Genomic DNA, 11454 nt, shown 5'->3' with positions numbered 1-11454 from the left:
AGGGGTCGCCGAGTAGTTCTAGCCTCATGGATAGAAAGAGTCATTTCCCACAGTCAGAGATGTGGGAACAGATTCAGCATCTTGCACCCCACCTCCCTCCCCCAGACGTGATACCGCGTGGGATCAAGGAAGGAGCAGGGCCTCCCGATCAGAAAGACCAGCTTTCAAGTCTTGGCTCCATCACTGACGAGCCATGTGACCTTGGACAGGCCATTGCAGCCATCCAAGCTTTGGTTTTCCATCAAATAGGAATAGAACCAGTTCAGCCTGGCAGGATTATTGAGAGGAGTGGGTAAGTCAGGGCAGGTGGCCAGCATGGTACTTGGCACAGAGGAAGTGTTTGGTAAAAGTTCACTTAAATTAAGCCCAAGTTAGACCAAAGGGAGTGGGGGGTGCAAATGGAGAACAGGTGTCAAGGTTCAGCCAAAGACCTTGAGGCAGAGAACAGAGAAGAGTCCAGGATGTTACTGGAGCTCCTGTTGCAGGAGCTGGGAGCTGCTGAGGTCAGCCGGCCAGGTGATGGGCTGGTGAGTCTGCAAGGGCCTGGCCAGGGTGGAGGCTGTGGGAATAGGGCAGGCCTGGAAACTGATGAGGAAGAGTCAGCAGATGGTTTAGGTGTGAGGGGAGAAGGCCTGGGAGCTTCCAGCAGGGCCCACATTCTGTGGTTGGAATGAGGGGATGGGGAAGCAGCCTCTCAGGTTCCAATGAGGCCATCCTGGTTGTCAGTGCAATATTTGAAAAAAAATGACCATTTCTGTCTCCCAGTTCCAAAAGAGGGCATGGATGGCTTATGATAAAAGACATATTTATAATGAAACTAAAAATATCCAGCAAGGATAGAAGAAAAATAAATCAAGAATTAGGTAACAGGATATATTGATGGGCACATTTTGGTTGCAAGCAACGGAAACTCAGCTTGAATTAGCTTCTAAAAGAGGCAATTCAGGGCTGGGCATGGTGGCTCACACCTGTAATTCCAGCGCTTTGGGAGGCTGAGATAGGAGGATCACTTGAGCCCAGGAGTTCAAGACAAGCCTGGGCAACATAGTGAGATACCATCTCTACAAAAATAAATAAATAAAATAATTAGCCAGGCATGGAGGCATACACCAGTAGTCCCAGCAACTCAGAAGACTGAGGTGGAAGGATTGCGTAAGCCCCAGCAGGTCAAGGCTGCAGTGAGCCATGACCGCAGCATTGCACTCCAGCCTGGGTGGCAAAGTGAGACTCCATCTTAAAAAAAAAAAAAAAAAAAAAAAAGACAATCAATAAAACAATAAATCAAGCCCCAATTTATAACGTTTATTTTTTTCGTGTTGTAAATACCCCCACTGTGGCCAATTTCAAGCAACCAACAGGGAGTCACTTAACACAGGGTTGGGAAGAGACGTGCAGTAGCTCACTGCCTTATAGCATGTCCACCATATGGATAAAATGGTCATAAGTACCTCAAGAGCACAGATATTAGTACAATGTAGTAAAATAATTTGGAAGGAATGAGTTTTCAGTATGCATTACCTTTGTTCTCAATATAATTCATTTAATTTTAAGTTCGTATAATTTAATTTTTGATGAGGGCCATATTTAACAATCACCTTGCAAAATTCCTGAAATTTTAATGTCCAGCTCTCAAGAGCCAGCATGAGCCAGCTCCAGCGTGCCAATGAGCCTCGAGGTTTAGGCCATAAGCAAGAGACTAGGAGGGACAAAGGGAAAGCTTCTGGATAAAACAAAGTGAAAGAGGGAAAACCAGATTGGGGGAGGATATTGGTGAGGGAAGGGGAAGAAGAGTTGGTGGGCCCCCACGGTCAGGGAGACAGCCTAGGTGGACAGGAGCAGAGGCAGCATCCAGAGGCTGTGCAGCCTTCACAAGGCAGACCAGGCACTGTCTGCCTCCCAGGGAGCCGCATGGGAGCCCCATGGCGGTATCCAAGTCTGTGCTGCCTCGTTATCTCAATTATCTCATCAGTGTACTGTTGGTTGTTCTCTCTGTCAGCATCTAGCGAGGACTGTTCTACTGCAGCACTCAGTGTGCATCTGTCCTTTGACTGTCCCAGCTTGAGTGATGTCTGTGTGTCCCAAGACTTTGTTTACTCCCCGTCTAACTTAACCCATATGAACAACACCCCCTTCAAAGAACTGGAGGAGTGATTGGGGGAAAGGAAATGATGGTGCTGGGGGTGTTGGAGGTACTGGAGGTGGTGGTGGTGGTGGTGGTGGTGGTGGTGGTGGTGATGGAGATGGAGATGGTGGTAATGATGGTGGTGATTGTGGTGGTCATGGTGGTGATGGTGGTAGTGGTAATGGTGGTGATGATGTGGTGGTGGTGGTAGTGGGGGTGGGGGTGGTGATGGTGGTAATGATGGCAGTGATTATAGTGGTGATGGCAGTGATGGTGGTAGTGGTAATGGTGGTGGTGATGGTGGTGGTGATGGTGGTGGTGGTGGTAGTGGTGGTGGGGGTGGTGATTTCAGTGGTGGTGGTGGTGGTGGTGCAGGGGCGAGTGGTGATGGTGGGGGTGATGGTGGTGGGGGAGTGGTGATTTCGGTGGTGGGGGTGTTGGTGGTGGTGGTGGTGATGGTAGTAGTGTTAATGGTGGGGGTGATGGTGGTGGGGGGTATTGGTGTGGTGCTGGTGATTGTGGTGGTGATGGTAGGGATAGTGGTAGTGGTAATGGTGGTGGTGGTGGTGGTGGTGGTGGTGGCGGTGGTAGTGATGGTGGTAATTATGGTAATTATGATATTGGTGGTGGTGGTGGTGATTATGGTGGTGATGGTAGGGATGGTGGTAGTGTTAATGGTGGGGGTGATGGTGGTGGGGGTATTGGTGTGGTGCTAGTGATTGTGGTGATGGTAGGGATAATGGTGGTGGTTGTGGTGGTGGTGGTGATGGTGGTAATTATGGTATTGGTGGTGGTGTTGGTGATTGTAGTGGCAATGGTAGGGATGGTGGTAGTGGTAATAGTGGTGATGATGATGGTGGTGGTGGTGATGGTGGTAATAACGGCAGTGATTATGGTGGTGATGGTAGTGGTAATGGTGGTGGTGATGGTAGTGATGGTGGTAGTGATAATTGTGATGGTGGTGATGGTAGTGGTGATGGGGGTGGTAATGGTGGTGGTGGGGGTGGTAATGGTGGTGGTGGGGGTGGTAATGGTGGTGGTGGGGGTGTTGGTGGTGGTGGTGGTGATGGTGGTAGTGGTAATGATGGTGGTGATGGTGGTGGGGGGATATTGGTAGTGGTGGTGGTGGTAATGATAGTGATGATTATGGTGGTGATGGTGGTGGTGGTCATGGTGGTGGGAGTGGTGATGATGAGGGTGGTGATGGTGGTGCTGGTGGTGTTAGAGAAGGTAGGTATGACAATGAAGCCCCTGAGTCAAGTCTCTTGTTCTGTAGAACAGAACAGAACCAGTTTAAGCAGTCATCACCTTGAGCTAGCTTAGGGGTAAAACATACCCTCTTACAGTCTCATTCCACCAAAGTTAACATGTATTGAGGACTTACCAGGGGCCAGGTCTTAACTTCATCATGTCTTCTAATCCTCAGAGCAACACTAAGGCAGGTAGGGAGTGGGGCTGGGGTTCAAGCCCAGGCAGATCTGCTCCTGGGGGTGGGTGGGGGATGGTTATTCTCACTGTAGAGAACTCACTAAGGCTGCAATTCTTGTGGCCATGTGGGCAGATAGGGCAAACACCAGCCACTGTTTAAGCCTCTGTAGATCCACAGCCCAGTCCCCACCCACTTACCTAGAAGAGGAGGAGAGAGATAGGAAGCATCAGCCAAGGCCCAGCTATTGAGAAAGAGCTCAGCCAGTAGGGGTACTGCCCATCCCCTCACACATCAAAGGCACCTCTAGGGGAAGGAGGACAAAAAGCACCATTGCCTGTGTAGGTGCTGTAAATAAGTATCTTATTTAAGGCCAAGGTGGCTCCTGACTTATCACTGAATCCCCACCCTGCCCCCACCCCAAACCCAGCACAACACCTGGCCCAGAACAGCCTCTAAGTGGACTTGGACTGAATTCACTGGCCTACCGCTAGCACCCACCTTCTCTGCAAGCCTGATCAAGTCAAACAAGACCAGGGATCTTCTCACCAGGGAAGATCTATGCAGAGGCGGCACAGGGTTGGGGGTGCAGGGCATTCTGACACCCCACCTACTGGTCACGCACCCTTGAGTAAGTCGCTCAGCCTCCCTGAGCCTCAATTTCCTCACCTGTAAAATGGGATGAGTCAGGTGCGTGGAGATAGCGAGGAGGCCTTGCAGGGAGCATGCAGGGAGAAGGCATTTGCTCCAGCTCATCTTTAGGAAGCAGAACACAGCTGCCTGTCTGCAGCCTTGCTGCCAGAATCAAATCAGGCAATAAAGGGTTGGGCAACATTAAAAATTGTCAAACAGGAGAGGGAAGCAACAAAAAATGTTTATTGGGTACATACTGTGTGTTTTATCCACCCTTTATCTCCTTTATTCCTCAAATGAACTCCTTCAGATAAATACTAATATCCTAAATGTACGGATGAGGAAACTGAAACTCACAGAGACCAGGGGCGGGTGGAGGATCCCTCCAAGTTCACGCTGGAAGTTCAGCCTCAGGTTAGCCTCTGCCCTCCCCCCAGCTATTTGACACTACCTCCTGCAAATGACTGTGGTCTGATCTTTTTAAAAAATGTTTTCTTTTGGTTATCAGTTTTAATTTGTATAGTTATATTATTATCTAAGCATAAAGTAAATTAAAAATCTATTTTATGATCACATAAAATTGACAGGCCAGAATATTAGTGCATGCAATCTGTTTCTAATTAGGAAGTCGATGTGGTATTCAACAAATTAATTGATTCTTTGGTTCTTAAATTGTTGTTTAGTTTCTTTATTCATATACACACACACACACAATTTTATGTACATGTATTAAAATGTGTGTGCACTCTTTTTGCTCCTTTCCTGTTTTTCTTGGCTCCCCTTTTCCCCTCAATCACTGCCACCCACATCAGCCTTCAACCCCACCCCCACAGTAATCTATGTTCATAACTCTGTATGTATCTTTTCATATTGTTGGTGCTTATATAATCTCACAGACACATGCACATGCATTTACATAAATGAGGGATGAGGGGTTGGCTGTTTATTTCACATAAGTGAAATCAATATCCTACATGTACATTTCTGCATTCCACATTTCTCTCTCTCCAATCCCTGGAGGAATCCCTCCTTGCCATCCAATAAATAGCTCCAATTTATTGACTATAATGGCTGCTTAATACTCCAGGGTAGCAGTGGACCATTATTTATTCCACTTGTCCACTATCAATTTTTAAAAATGTGTTTGCCATCTTCTGTCACTACAAATAAACAGCAGTAAATATCTTTGCACATATGCCTTTTTATACTGGTCTGTTATTTCTATTAATTTAAAATTAAGTGAAGTCCCTTAAATAATTTGAAAGTCATCTTTGCTGTATAATCACATATAACAAAGCTGGAAAAGAACCTGGTAGAATAAACGGTCTGGTGACAGAACAATGGATGAGTGTTTTCATTTTCTATATTTCCTTTTGTTTCATCACACTATTCATATGGTAGATAAAAGCTAGAGACGTATGGGATTTTTTTTGTTGTTTTTTGTTGTTGTTGTTTGAGACAGGGTCTCACTCTGTCACCCAGGCTAGAGTGCAGTGGCACACTCTCGGCTCACTGCAACCTCCACCTCCTGGATTCAAGCGATTCTCCCACCTCAGCCTCCCAAGTAGTGGGGCTACGGGCACGCACCACCACGCCTGTCTAATTTTTGTATTTTTTGGTAGAGATGGAGTTTCACCATGTTGGCCAGACTGCTCTCAAACACCTGACCTCAGGTAATCCTCCCTCCTAGGCCTCCCAAAGTGCTGGGATTACAGGCGTGAGCCACAGCACCAGGCCGACGCATGAGTTTTATGTGTAACAATCCTATCATGGTAGGAGAAAGAGGGACCCTTGCAATCAACAGTGTGTTAACTAGGGGTGAAGTCAGAAATGGCGTCTCCTGGATAGCTGCCACTATTGCTTTAACACCCCTTGATCTGCTCAAAGCCCTTCGGGGGTCTTGGACTGTTGGGGATTCCAGGATGCAGACAGCACATCAGAGGAGGGGCCAGATAAGGAGCTCCACTGCCTCATGCCTCAGTTCTGTAGATGGGGCTCCATCCCTCCAGGGCTCAAGAAGATATTTGCTTTCACATCCATGCCAGCTTGTCAATACCTACCCATGGAGACCTCCCTTTTGCCAACACAATGAGAAGCACATGGAACCCAGAGAAGCCTGCCCTCAAGAAATTCTCTTCTGAGCAAGTTCTGTGGAGTCCTGAAAGAGCAGAGACTTCTAAACCAAACCTCCACGGCCTGACTCCACAAGTCTTTACTGAGTGTCCCTTATGGGCTGGGTACCATCCAGGGGCTGTTGGTAACTAGCAAAACAAAAGTTTCATTACTGTTTATGTTTCGGGGAGCAGACAGAAGGTCTTAAACAACAAGCTACAGCAGTGAGAAGACAAGCACAAGAAATTGCTTATCTCATACACTAGGAGGGACACTGAGCTTATTACAGCTCTCAGAAACAATGGACCCAAAGAAAGCAGAACTTTACAAGCATACCACTCATTCATTTACAACAGCAGATGCACTTTATGGGCTGCCATTAATTCTCACTCTAGTCATTGTTTTTGCACCTCATGCAATTATCTAAAACAATATTTGCCGAACTTTGACAGTAAGTCAAGCATAAGGAATCTGAAGGTACCTTCAAATTAGACAGATTTCAAGGAACACTGGGAGTACTCAACCTTCTCAGCTCAGGTGCTAGGATCTTAGGAAGTGGGAAAGACCAGGCAAGAGCAAAAGGCAGTCTGATTTGGGACTTGAATCTTAGTTTGAGAAATCCAGGCAGCAAGCCATTTCCAGATGGAAATTCTGGTTCCCTTATTGAAGGGAAAACTCATATTTCTGCACAATATTGTCCTTCTGTTTAAAAGGGGCTCATGATTTGTTTCTACAAGATAACAGCAATGAAGAAGAGATAAGTGATTCCTGCTCTCCGGGAGTTTTGCTAAGTGACTGTGAGACCCCAAGAAAGTTTTTTTTTTTTTTTATTTTCCTTTAACTACTGTAAACCTGAATTTCTGCATCTGTCAGGTAGAGGCCTTTCGTGATGAGCTTTCCAAGGATCTGCTCCTGGGGGTTAGGCACTCGGAAGATACGGGTACAGACAACTTCTTTAAAATAGCACCCATGCCCAGGCTGGGCGTGGTGGCTTACGCCTGTAATCCCAGCACTCTGGGAGGCCGAGGCAGGGAGATCACTTGAGGCCAGGAGTTTGAGACTAGTCTGGCCAACATGGTGAAATCCTGTCTCTACTAAAAATACCAAAAAAAAAAAAAAATTAGCTGAGTGTGGTGGCACACACCTGTAGTCCCAGCTACTCGGGAGGCTGAGGTATGAGAATTGCTTGAACCTGGGAAACAAAGGTTGCAGTGAGCTGAGATCGCACCATTGCATTCCAGCCTGGGTGACAGTGAGACTTTGTCTCAAAAAATAAATAAATAAATAAATAAATAAATAAATAAATAAATAAAATAAAATAAAATAGCACCGCATGCCCAGTTGGAGGGTATTCTACATCCTCTGTTCTGACATCTCATTAATGAACAACTCATGAACGTGTGTGCCAGCCCAGGAGTTGTTTAGTAACCCAGGCCAGGACTATGTCTCTGTGTAAGGGTCCTTCCACAACATCATCTTTAAAACAATCAGCTGAATCAATTTACCAAAGAGGTTTTTAAAGATAATACTCACAGTTGATGAGCATGTTTTGAAATAGGCACTCCCATTCCCTGCTGGCAAGATATGCAAATTGGCACAATTTCTCTTTAAATCAATTTGGCCATTCAAATCGAGAATCTTAAAACATCTGTATCTTCTCATCTAGTATACATCTAGGAATCTAGCCTAAGGAAATAATCAAAAATATTTGTGGGAGCTGAGGCAGGAGAACCGCTTGAACTCGGGCAGCAGAGGTTGCAGTGAGCCAAGATCATGACATTGCACTATCCAGCCTGGGCGACACAGTGAGACTCTGTCTCAAAAAAAAAAAAAAAAAAAGAATGCAAAATGGTGTAGACATTTAGTGTAATTGTTGTTGTAATTATAGTTGGTAAGATATGTTTACTTCATTTTTACTTCATTTATACATATATATGTATAAGTACATAAATATATATGCATAAATGTATTTTATTTATACATATATGCATAAATGTATATATGTATAAATGTGTATATATATATACACAGTCACGGATTACTTTACAACAGGAATGCATTCTGAGAAATGCATTATTAAATAATTTTGTCATTGTGTGAACACCATACAGTGTACTTACAAAGACCTACATGGTATAACCTACTTCATACCAAGGCTAGATGGTATAGCCTATTACTCCTAGGCTATAAACTTGAACAGCAGGTTACTGTGCTGAATACTATAGGCAATTGTAAGTCAGTGGTTGGTATTTGTCTATCTAAACCTATCTAAACACAGAAAAAGTACAGTAAAAATGTAGTATTATAATCTTATGGGACCACTCGTGTGTGTGTGTGTGTGTGTGTATATATATATATATATATATATATATATATATATATATACCATCCATCACTGAAAAACAACATGTTGTTATATGGCGCATGACTGTATATATAGAGAGACAGAGAGAAAAACTTGTAAAAATACTATCAGTGGTTACCTTTGGTATCGAGATTTGGGGTTCGCTCTGAGTCATAGGCTCACCCTAGGGCTTGGGAGACAGGGTGACCAGAAAAAGGGAAACACATTCGCTAAACAACCAATAATGCCAACAATGATTGTGCATTATAGAGTAATGAATCAGGCTCAGCAACCTTGAAAGATGAATATGGTTTTGTCATGTAAAGCAGAGACTTCAGATTAAACTCAGGTTAAACATGCAGTTTATCTTCACCTCCTAAACACTACTAAAATTACTATAGATGGATAAAATCCATGGGGTCAAAGAGATCAGGAAAGTAGATTATAGCAATCAAATTTTGGAATCTGGAAAACAAAGACAAATAAAGCCCAGCGCTTGCCCAGAGAGAAGCCAAGAGGCAAAGCATATTTACACTCTGGAACTTTTTAACTCTGAATTTTTAAGAACTCTGGCAACTCTCTGGAATAGGGGGCACCAGGTACCTCTGACAGTGAGGAACAAGTGAACTAGAAATGGGAGGGTGAGCTAGAGATCTGTATAAAAAGCAGAGAGGCGGCCGGGCACGGTGGCTCATGCCTATAATCCCAGCACTTTGGGAGACCGAGGCAGGTGGATCACGAGGTCAGGAGATTGAGGCCATCCTGGCTAACACGGTGAAACCCTGTCTCTACTAAAAATACAAAAAATTAGCCAGGTGTGGCGGTGGGCACCTGTAGTCCCAGCTACTCAGGAGATTGAGGCAGGAGAATGGTGTGAACCCGAGAGGCGGAGCTTGCAGTGAGCCGAGATGGTGCTACTGCACTCCAGCCTGGGGGACAGAGCGAGACACCATCTCGAAAAAAAAAAAAAAGCAGAGAGGCCCCTGTAGCTCCTCTCTCCCCTCCTTGTCTGATCCCAACCACTCCACGATTACTCCAGGAGAAACTAGATGTTTATGCTGGAGAATTTCCCCAGAGGGACTCTGAATCCTGAGACACCAAGAAGGGCCAATAAACTATAATCAATTAGTAACAGAGTAGCTGAGACTGAGACCTTCTCTGCCCCCTTCCCGCACTCAGCTTCCAGAAAGCTGGTAGCTTTTACAATCCAGACAGAAAATTAGAGGTATTCCTTCTGGGGAAGACCCTACCCAAGAAAAGTCCTACAGATAACTGTTCCCCATTGAAACAGCTTATTCTCCACCAGATTACTCTATACTGAGACCTATCAGTGGCAAGCTCCCATGCTATCCACACACATATACACATATTCCAATCAGTTTCTCAGTGACTTACTCTTAAATATGAACGACTACCAAGGACCACTAGACATCTGAGAAAAGCCTCTGGCATGAAAGATGGAGGCAAGACAAACAGCAAGAAAGGAACTGAGGAAACTGAGCCGATGACAGAAATAGAAGCATTGCTGGAGCCAGGACTAATAGGCTCAAAGAGATAGAGAAACTATTGCATCTTGAAACAAGAACAAGAGACTGTTGAAAAAACATGCAGAGCTATGAGATATGAAAAATATAAAAGACTGCTGTTGTTTTTAAGACAGGATCTCACTCTGTTGCCCAGGCTAGAATGCGATGGTGTGATCTCAGCTCACTGCAGCCTCGACTTCCCAGTCTCAAGTGATCCGCTCACCTCAGCCTCCCTAGCAGCTGGGACTACAGGCACAAGCCACCACATCCAGCTAATTTTTGTATGTTTTGTAGAGACAGGGTCTCACCATGTTGCCCAGGCTGGTCTCGAACTCCTGGGCTCAAGCAATCCAACCACCTTGGCCTCCCAAACTGCTGGGATTACAGACATGAGTTGCTGTGCCCGGCCAAATACAGCAGATTTTTTAAAACTCTGAATAATGGAGTTAGAGGTCAAAGTTAAAGAAATTTCTCAGAAAACAGCAACAACAACAACAAAGAAAAGACAAGATGGAAAATAAAATAGAATACACAGGAAAAAGAGCCATTTCAGAAAGAGAGAAAATGGAGGGAGGAAATCATGAAACACGAAAATTTGCCAGAATTGAACAACATGAGCTCCCACATTAGAAGTTTCTGCTAGTGTCCAGCCAGTGGATGAAGTTACAGCTGCATCAATTCAACACATGGTATTTCAGCCTGCTGGAGAGAAAGAGAAGAACTGAAAAGCTTCTAGGGAGGAGAGTGGGAATAGGATAATAAGAAATGATCTCGAATCAACGTGGCATAAGATTTCTCAACAGCAACACCAGAAGCCAAGAAACAGTGAAACTGTGCCTTCAGACGCTGAGTGCAAATGATTTCCAAGCTAGAATTCTATACCCAGCCAAACTATCAGTCAAGAGTGAGGATAAACAAAAGATCTTTTTGACACAAATGGTCTCAAAAAATTTAACCCCGATAACTCCCTTTCCAGGAAACTACTTGAGGATGTGCTTCACTAAAACAAAGGGAAAAATAAAAACAGGAAGGAGGAAGACATTGGATCCAGAAAACAAGGAATGCAACACAGGAAAAAGAAGGAATTTCAGGATGATGGTGAAGAGAGATTCCAGGATCACAGCTGAGCAGAAGACCCAGACAGCACCCAGAACAGACAAGAGCAGGACAGAAGGCCCTAGGAGACACATCTTCATGAGGATGAAATTGATGGAACACCCAGGGTTCTAAAATACTGAGGAGATTTATACTTCCAGCAGTGAATCAGGAAACAAATTAGTGATCAACACAT

The sequence above is a fragment of the Pan paniscus genome, chromosome 19 (genome assembly GCF_029289425.2).
Source record: "Pan paniscus chromosome 19, NHGRI_mPanPan1-v2.0_pri, whole genome shotgun sequence".
In the NCBI taxonomy this organism is placed as follows: Eukaryota; Metazoa; Chordata; class Mammalia; order Primates; family Hominidae; genus Pan; species Pan paniscus.
Note: the sequence above shows the minus strand (reverse complement) of the source record.